General features: G+C 37.9%; 1 long non-coding RNA gene across 1 annotated transcript; it reads right to left on the bottom strand.

The window, feature by feature from the left end:
- Window positions 1-6,676: 6,676 nt before the first annotated feature.
- LOC131857177 (uncharacterized) lies at window positions 6,677-7,126 on the bottom strand. Its single transcript, XR_009358579.1, has 3 exons — window positions 7,048-7,126; window positions 6,860-6,928; window positions 6,677-6,751 (listed from the first exon to the last, which is right to left on the bottom strand). It is a non-coding gene; the product is annotated as an uncharacterized LOC131857177 (long non-coding RNA).
- Window positions 7,127-7,381: the final 255 nt, after the last annotated feature.

Below are 7,381 nucleotides of genomic sequence, written 5' to 3'. Positions count from 1 at the left end.
AAATTGAAGATTCGTATGAACAAGAAAACGGAGAGAAATTCTATTACTGCAAAAAATCTATTTGACGCTCTCAATTCTATTGGAAAGAATACCAAAGAAAGAGATAAGAGAGCCGCTCAAAGAGTGATTACAACCTCCTTAGTAAGCCATCAATTGAGGAAGGCTCATCAAATGAGACAAACTTGTGTTGATTTTAACATAAACCGTAAAACTTTGGTTAGAGCACTTGCACGAAGACAAAGACTTGACGATCTACTTCAACAAGATACATGGGCATTTGGTGGGAGGCTTCCACGTGTTGATAGAAAGTTGACTGACAATGTGAAGGAAGAGATTCAAAAATTTTGGCACTCTAATTCTAGAGTGTCACCCAATGTAAAGGACGTTTTGAAATTAAGAATTGGCAACCGAGACCGCACACCACATCCCAAACATTTCTTGGAATCAAGCCAAACAATGTTGTACAAATTTTTTTGTGAATTACATCCAACTTTGCAAATATCACAAAGGGCCTTTGAATCTTTGAGACCATTTTATTGTGTTCCTCTTAAGATTCGCAATACCTGTTGTTGCAAGTACCATGTGGAGTTTTCAATGTACCATGAACTTTTATGTCATATTCGTTCTACGATGCATACTAATGAGATGTTGCAGGAGTGTGGTGCAATGTTATTTCCGAGATCATCAAGAGACTTGCAAGATCTATTTTTATGCCCTAGAGATGATGGCTGCTATTTCTATAGAAATTATTGTTTGAATGAGAAGTGCTCAGAATGCGGTGGGTTGTCAAAGTTTGTTTCATGTTTTCATGAGGGCAGCGAACATGAGTTTGGAAATAATTATGTTGAGAAAAAAAGATACAAGATAGTGAAATATACTGTGAAGAGTGGAGGTGAAGGTTCTAGATGTGAATTAGTCTCAAGAGAAGTGAGTATTGCTGATTTTATTTTGGATTTTAAGGAAAATCTTTTCTACAAGTATGCAAGGCACACCCATAGGTCTCAGTGGTTGGATCAATAGTTTAGGATGTGTAAGAACTATTTCCCGATTGGCACTATTGTATCAGTGGTTGATTTTGCAGAGAACTATACATTGCAACCACAGAATGAGGTACAGTCTCAGTACTACAATTCAGTCCAGATTGATATTTTTGTTCACATTACATATAGACATGCTCCTGATAGTACAGAAGAGGATAGGAAGATAATTAGGGAGTATCATTTTTATATGAGCGATGATAGATCACACTCCTTCGAGTATGTGTAACATTCTTTCGAGAATTTTTTTGAGTTCTTGCATGAGAAAGATATTGCAATTGACCGACATATAATATGGTTAGATAATTGTACGGGTCAATTCAAGAATGCGCGTATGTTTTATTGGTTGAGTAGAATGCATGTGGAGAGGCATATACCTCATATTTGGTGTTTTTTTGAGGCGGGGCATGGGAAGGGAGAGCATGATGGAGTAGGTGCATGTTTGAAGAGAGCTCTAGTTAAGGAGCAATTGAGGATTTCAGGTGCAAATTTCTCTGATGCATGTTCTATTGTTGATTGGTGTAGTTCAGCATTGTCACATGGAGGTACTCTTGATTCAGCAGTGAGCAGATTCTTTTGGTTGGTTGAGGAGGGAACAGTGGGAGATAGATTGGATTGTCAAACAATTAAAGATTCTTCAAAGATGCATTCATTTCTCAGCTCAGATGCAAGTACATGGACCATTTGGGCATGAGCGCTGGCTTGTTTTTATCAAAGTTGTCTTCAGTGTGATTGGGATCAGTGCGAGTCAAGTGAGTGGGTTGATACGTGGGTTCCCCACTATCTAACTCCTTTATCTCAAACAATATCCTTGTCAAATGATGACATGGAAAGTTCACTTGAGTATGATCGTCTATCGGATCTTGTACAACCAGGACATGTTTTTGCAGTTGTTGCACCGCAAGGGAATGAAGAGAGATCAGAATATTGGTTGGCACGATGTGTATAGGGAAAACAAAAGCTAACACAACCAGTGACAGATGATGATGGGTTCACATATCCTACAGGTTTAGTTGTTGTTGTGGGAACTTGGTTGCGAACATACATGATTAGAAAGAATGGCATACCTGCATTTGAAGAATATGAGAGACACAAAACCATTATAATGTATTCACACCTTATTATAGCTACAAATGTCAAGTTGTTGAAGCATCAAGAAAAACCAAAGACCAAAGAGCTATGGACAGTGACTACTGCTGATCATGAAGCAATACTGGATACTCTTAAACAAAGAGATGACCCTTCAAGCACACTTAAGTAGTAGGTCTTTAATGGTGCCTTATTTTTTTATCATGCATTTCATTTCAAACAATGATCATTAAACCTTAATGTTCAAGTTTGTTACATGTATATTAAGGATGTGTTCAAAATGCAGGTCTATTGATGAACGTTTTTTTTTGGCAACATGGTTTTTGCATGCACATAGCGAGTACACTCGATATAATTGGAAGGGACATTTTTTTGCAACACGACTTATTATCATGCATTTGATGAGCTTTACAATTTTTGTTATTAGAGAACACTATTTGATAATTTTTTATGATATAATTATCGCATAACCTTTATGTTCATGAAGGTATTTTTTGATGATATACAACAGTATCACATTATGATTTTTGCGTCAACATAGTGGGTTTTGTTGATATAATTCGAAGGGACGTATTTTTATGGTATATGATCCCACCTTTTCATTTATTATCATGCATTTCAGTTGAAGTGATTATCATAAATCCGTTAGGTTCATCCATGCATTTTATGTGTAGACTAACAATTCTTAAAAATACAGGTTCATGCTAGATCATTTGTTGTTGACGAGACCCTCTCTTGGTGATGGTACATATTCCTTTGTGCATTAATGAGATTAAATTGTGGGTCTTATTGTATTTATTATCATGAATATGATTCAAATGCATGTGGCCAGGACACATCTGCAATGGATCAAATTGTCATGACAGATGATCTATTGAATCAAACATTTGACATTGATAGTTAGGTAAATAGGTTAATGTTGGGCCTTCAACATCAACACCTACTAGTCAAAGTGGTCATCGAACTTTCACTCAGGTAACCTTGTCTATTTTTATTCATTAATGGTTTATAAAATAAAGTCAGTTAGATTTTGGCAATTGAATAACATTGTTTCATTTTCAGATGCTGACATCAGATGCACCTAATATTCTCTCCACAATGGAGCATCGTGTTCTCTAGCAGTAGCATCTTTGATGCTTTTGATAGTAGTATGAGTTAGATTAATAAATTTCTAATTTGATGCTTCCCACAGGGCTTTGCAACTTCAGATTGTGAGTGTGCCCCTGTTACAAATGAATTGTACTTTAATCGACATAGATGGTCTATGATGGCTTTTTTGTAAGACTATATGGTTTTATTACATATATTGTACTTTAATCAACATATAACAATATCCAAGTGGTGGTTGGCATGAGCTTGAATATGGTAAGTTGTATGCATCTTGAAGTTGAATATGATATGTTGTATACATCTTGAAGTTGAACTTTGATTAGACTTTGTCAGCATTTGATGAATCATAAATGTCATTTTATAATTAATCTTGTGAGTGCGAGGTGTAGGAATAAATATCAATTACTTTGAAAGTCATGGATGGTTGTCCTCATATGATAACCACCAGATGGTTGTGCCTTATGAAGAAAAGCTGAACAGATAATAACTAATTGAGAACATCAATTCAAATCCATAATCTAGAGGATACTAATAACAGATCAAGACATAAGTAAAATCAAAATGCTCTCAGGGTACAGTTTTGGACTTGAACCATATTGCATAAATCTCAAGGCTTCAACTTGATTATCATTAAAGGTTTCTGATTGTTTACAAAATATCCCTTCATATCCCTTCATGGATGTCACATGCGTAGGGTATGACCCTGAGCGTTGGATCGAGTGGGGGGGGGCAAAGCAGGAGCATGCGTAGGGTAATTATGCCTAACTGGACATGTCAGAGCTGACAGTTCGTCATCACGATGAGCTGAACGAGAAATCGACCAGGCGACAACATTCCATTGAGTGAGACTAACGATTTTTTTGCCAACCAAAAAATTGCTGCCCTAATAAAATTGTAGGGAAACTTGAAATACCGAGATAGGCTTTTGTAGGGACCCCTCTCGTGGCCCCGTAGGTTAAAATGGATCATTCACAGGTACCACATATTATGAGTTAGGGCCCGTCAAAGTTTGACAATTTTGAGCACTTAGGGCGCTCAAGGGATGACGCCGGTAGGGTATGACCTCGAGCGTTCGATCGAGTGGGGGGGCAAAATAGGAGCATGTGTAGGGTAATTATGCCTAACTAGACATGTTGGAGCTGACGGTTCATCATCGCGATGAGCTGAACGAGAAATCGATCAGGCGACAACATTCCATTGAGTGAGACTGACGATTTTTTTGCCAACCGAAAAATTGCTGCCCTAATAAAATCGTAGGGCAACTTGAAATACTGAGATAGGCTTTTGTAGGGACCCCTCTCGTGGCCCCGTAGGTTCAAACAGATTGTTCACAGGTGCCATAGATTCTGAGTTAGGGCCCATCAAAGTTTGACAATTTTGAGCATTTAGGGCGCTCAAGGGACGACGCTAGTAGGGTATGACCCCGAGCATTCGATCGAGTGGGGGGGAAAAATAGGAGCATGTGTAGGGTAATTATGCCTAACTAGACATGTTGGAGCCAATGGTTCATCATTGCGACAAGCTGAACGAGAAATTGACCAGGTGACAACATTCTATTGAGTGAGACTGACGATTTTTTCGTCGACCGAAAAATTGCTGCCCTAATAAAATCGTAGGGCAACTTGAAATACCGAGATAGGCTTTTGTAGGGACCCCTCTCATGGCCTCGTAGGTTCAAATGGATCATTCGCAGGTGCCACAGATTCCGAGTTAGAGCCCGTCAAAGTTTGACAATTTTGAGCACTTAGGGTGCTCAAGGGATGACACCGGTAGGGTATGAAGCTTTCAATCGAGTGGGGGGGCAAAATAGGAGCATGCGTAGGGTAATTATGCTTAACTGGACATGTTGGAGCCGATGGTTCGTCATCGTGACGAGCTAAACGAGAAATTGACCAGGCGACAACATTCCATTGAGTGAGACTGCCGATTTTTTCACCAACCAAAAAATTGCTGCCCTAATAAAACCATAGGGCAACTTGAAATACCGAGATAGGCTTTTGTAGGGACCCCTCTCGTGGCCCCATAGGTTCAAACGGATCATTCACAGGTGCCACAGATTCCGAGGTAGGGCCCGTCAAAGTTTGACAATTTTGAGCACTTAGGGCACTCAAGGGACGACGCCGGTAGGGTATGACCCCGAGCGTTCGATCGAGTGGGGGGGCAAAAATGCGTAGGGTAATTATGCCTAAATAGACATGTTGGAGCCAATGGTTCATCATCGCGATGAGCTGAATGAGAAATTGGCCATGCGACAACATTCCATTGAGTGAGACTGACGATTTTTCGCCGACCGAAAAATTGCTGCCCTAATAAAACCATAGGGAAACTTGAAAAACCGAGATAGGCTTTTGTAGAGACCCCTCTTGTGGCCTCGTAGGTTCAAACAAATTGTTCACAAGTGCCACAGATTCCGAGTTAGGGCCCGCCAAATTTTGACAATTTTGAGCACTTAGGGCGCTCAAGGGACGATGTCGGTAGGGTATGACACCGAGCGTTTGATCGAGTGGGGGTGCAAAATAGGAGCATGTGTAGGGTATTGTTCATTAAATGAATTGTATTGTTCATTGAATGAATTTTATTGTATTGTTGATTAAATGAATTGTATTGCTCATTAAATAAATTGTATTGTATTGTTCATTAAATGAATTATATTGTTCATTATAAAAACAACACTTACGATGAAATGAAATGAATTGTATTGTTCATTAAATAGCCATTATTAACCATTGTTAATTATTGGAATGAAGATTAAAGATTTCCATGATAACACCACACACAAATGAGCAACAATTTATATGATTGAATATCAACTTCTGTATATATAAAAATGTCGAATGACTACGAATGTATGTCCATACACAAATATGGCATAAACACCAACTGAAACAAAATGTATGTCTAAATACGTGAATGTATGTCCATATACAAAATATACATGCCAACTAGACATGTAAGCATCCCAAAACTATCTATAACATCCTAAGTTGCTGATGGATCATCAAAATCGATCCTCTTCGCCGCACTGCTCGGCTCTGAAGGATCCTGCACAAGAAAAACAAACCACGATTAATATTAGTTATATTATATAGTTCACATTCGAAAAGTTAACATAAAAATGAACTATTTAATTAAACTATTCATGTTTACCTCATCTCCACGTTTTCTCTGCAGCTTTGCAAGACTCTTGATGTATGTCTTCGGTAGAGGAGGTATGTTTTGAATATTTTCATAAACAACCTACATATGTTTATATTTGCATAAACAACCTACATATATTTGCAAGACTCTTGATGTATGTCTTCGGTAGACGAGGTATGTTTTGAATATTTTCATAAACAACCTACATATGTTTAGAAACATGACATTGATACAAGTTAGCATATAATTGTCACTGATAATAACAAATTATATCTACTAATCAAAAAATAAAATAAACACACATCTACTCGAGGCATCTCTTCTTCTTCTTCAGGTATACTGGGTGTAGTCATCAAGGATGTGAAGCCAAGGATTCTCTGTATATATACACAACAAGTATATGAAACTATCAATCTATGTCTAGACATGTATAATCACTATAAGTTATTTAAACTATTCATTCAATCATATTTGCATTCAATTACCTTTCCCTTGTCTCCAATTGCACTACCAGATCCTAGATCACACTGCACTGCACTCGTGCTGCTTGTGCCCTACAAGAGTAAAATAAGATATACATGCAAGTTACTACATAATCTAATTGATACAAATATAAATGATGAGCATGTATGTACAATAAAATACAAACGACTAGGTGCAATAATATATGTACCGTCAAGCTATCGAGGCCAAATGAAATGGCCAACAAGGTGCCCTCCTAAATCTGTCTCAACTCATCCTTGGTCATCAACTGTTAAATAGACCATGTAAATAAAAATTAGTACTTAATATTATCTAATTTATAAATATTTAATTAAAATATACCATGAACTGTGAAAACACAAATCTTACCAATACATCATCAATGTATGATGACGGTGCCTCCTCACCTCTAGCATGTGAGTAATCCCCAGGGTATCCTCCAGTCTATGTAATAATCTCTGGTGCATCATGCATCTCATGCACCTCATAATCTGCACTGTCCATAGCAGGATCAATGGGTTGTC

The sequence above is a fragment of the Cryptomeria japonica genome, chromosome 7 (assembly GCF_030272615.1).
Source record: "Cryptomeria japonica chromosome 7, Sugi_1.0, whole genome shotgun sequence".
NCBI classification, from domain to species: domain Eukaryota; kingdom Viridiplantae; phylum Streptophyta; class Pinopsida; order Cupressales; family Cupressaceae; genus Cryptomeria; species Cryptomeria japonica.
This window is presented reverse-complemented; position numbering and strand designations above follow the sequence as displayed.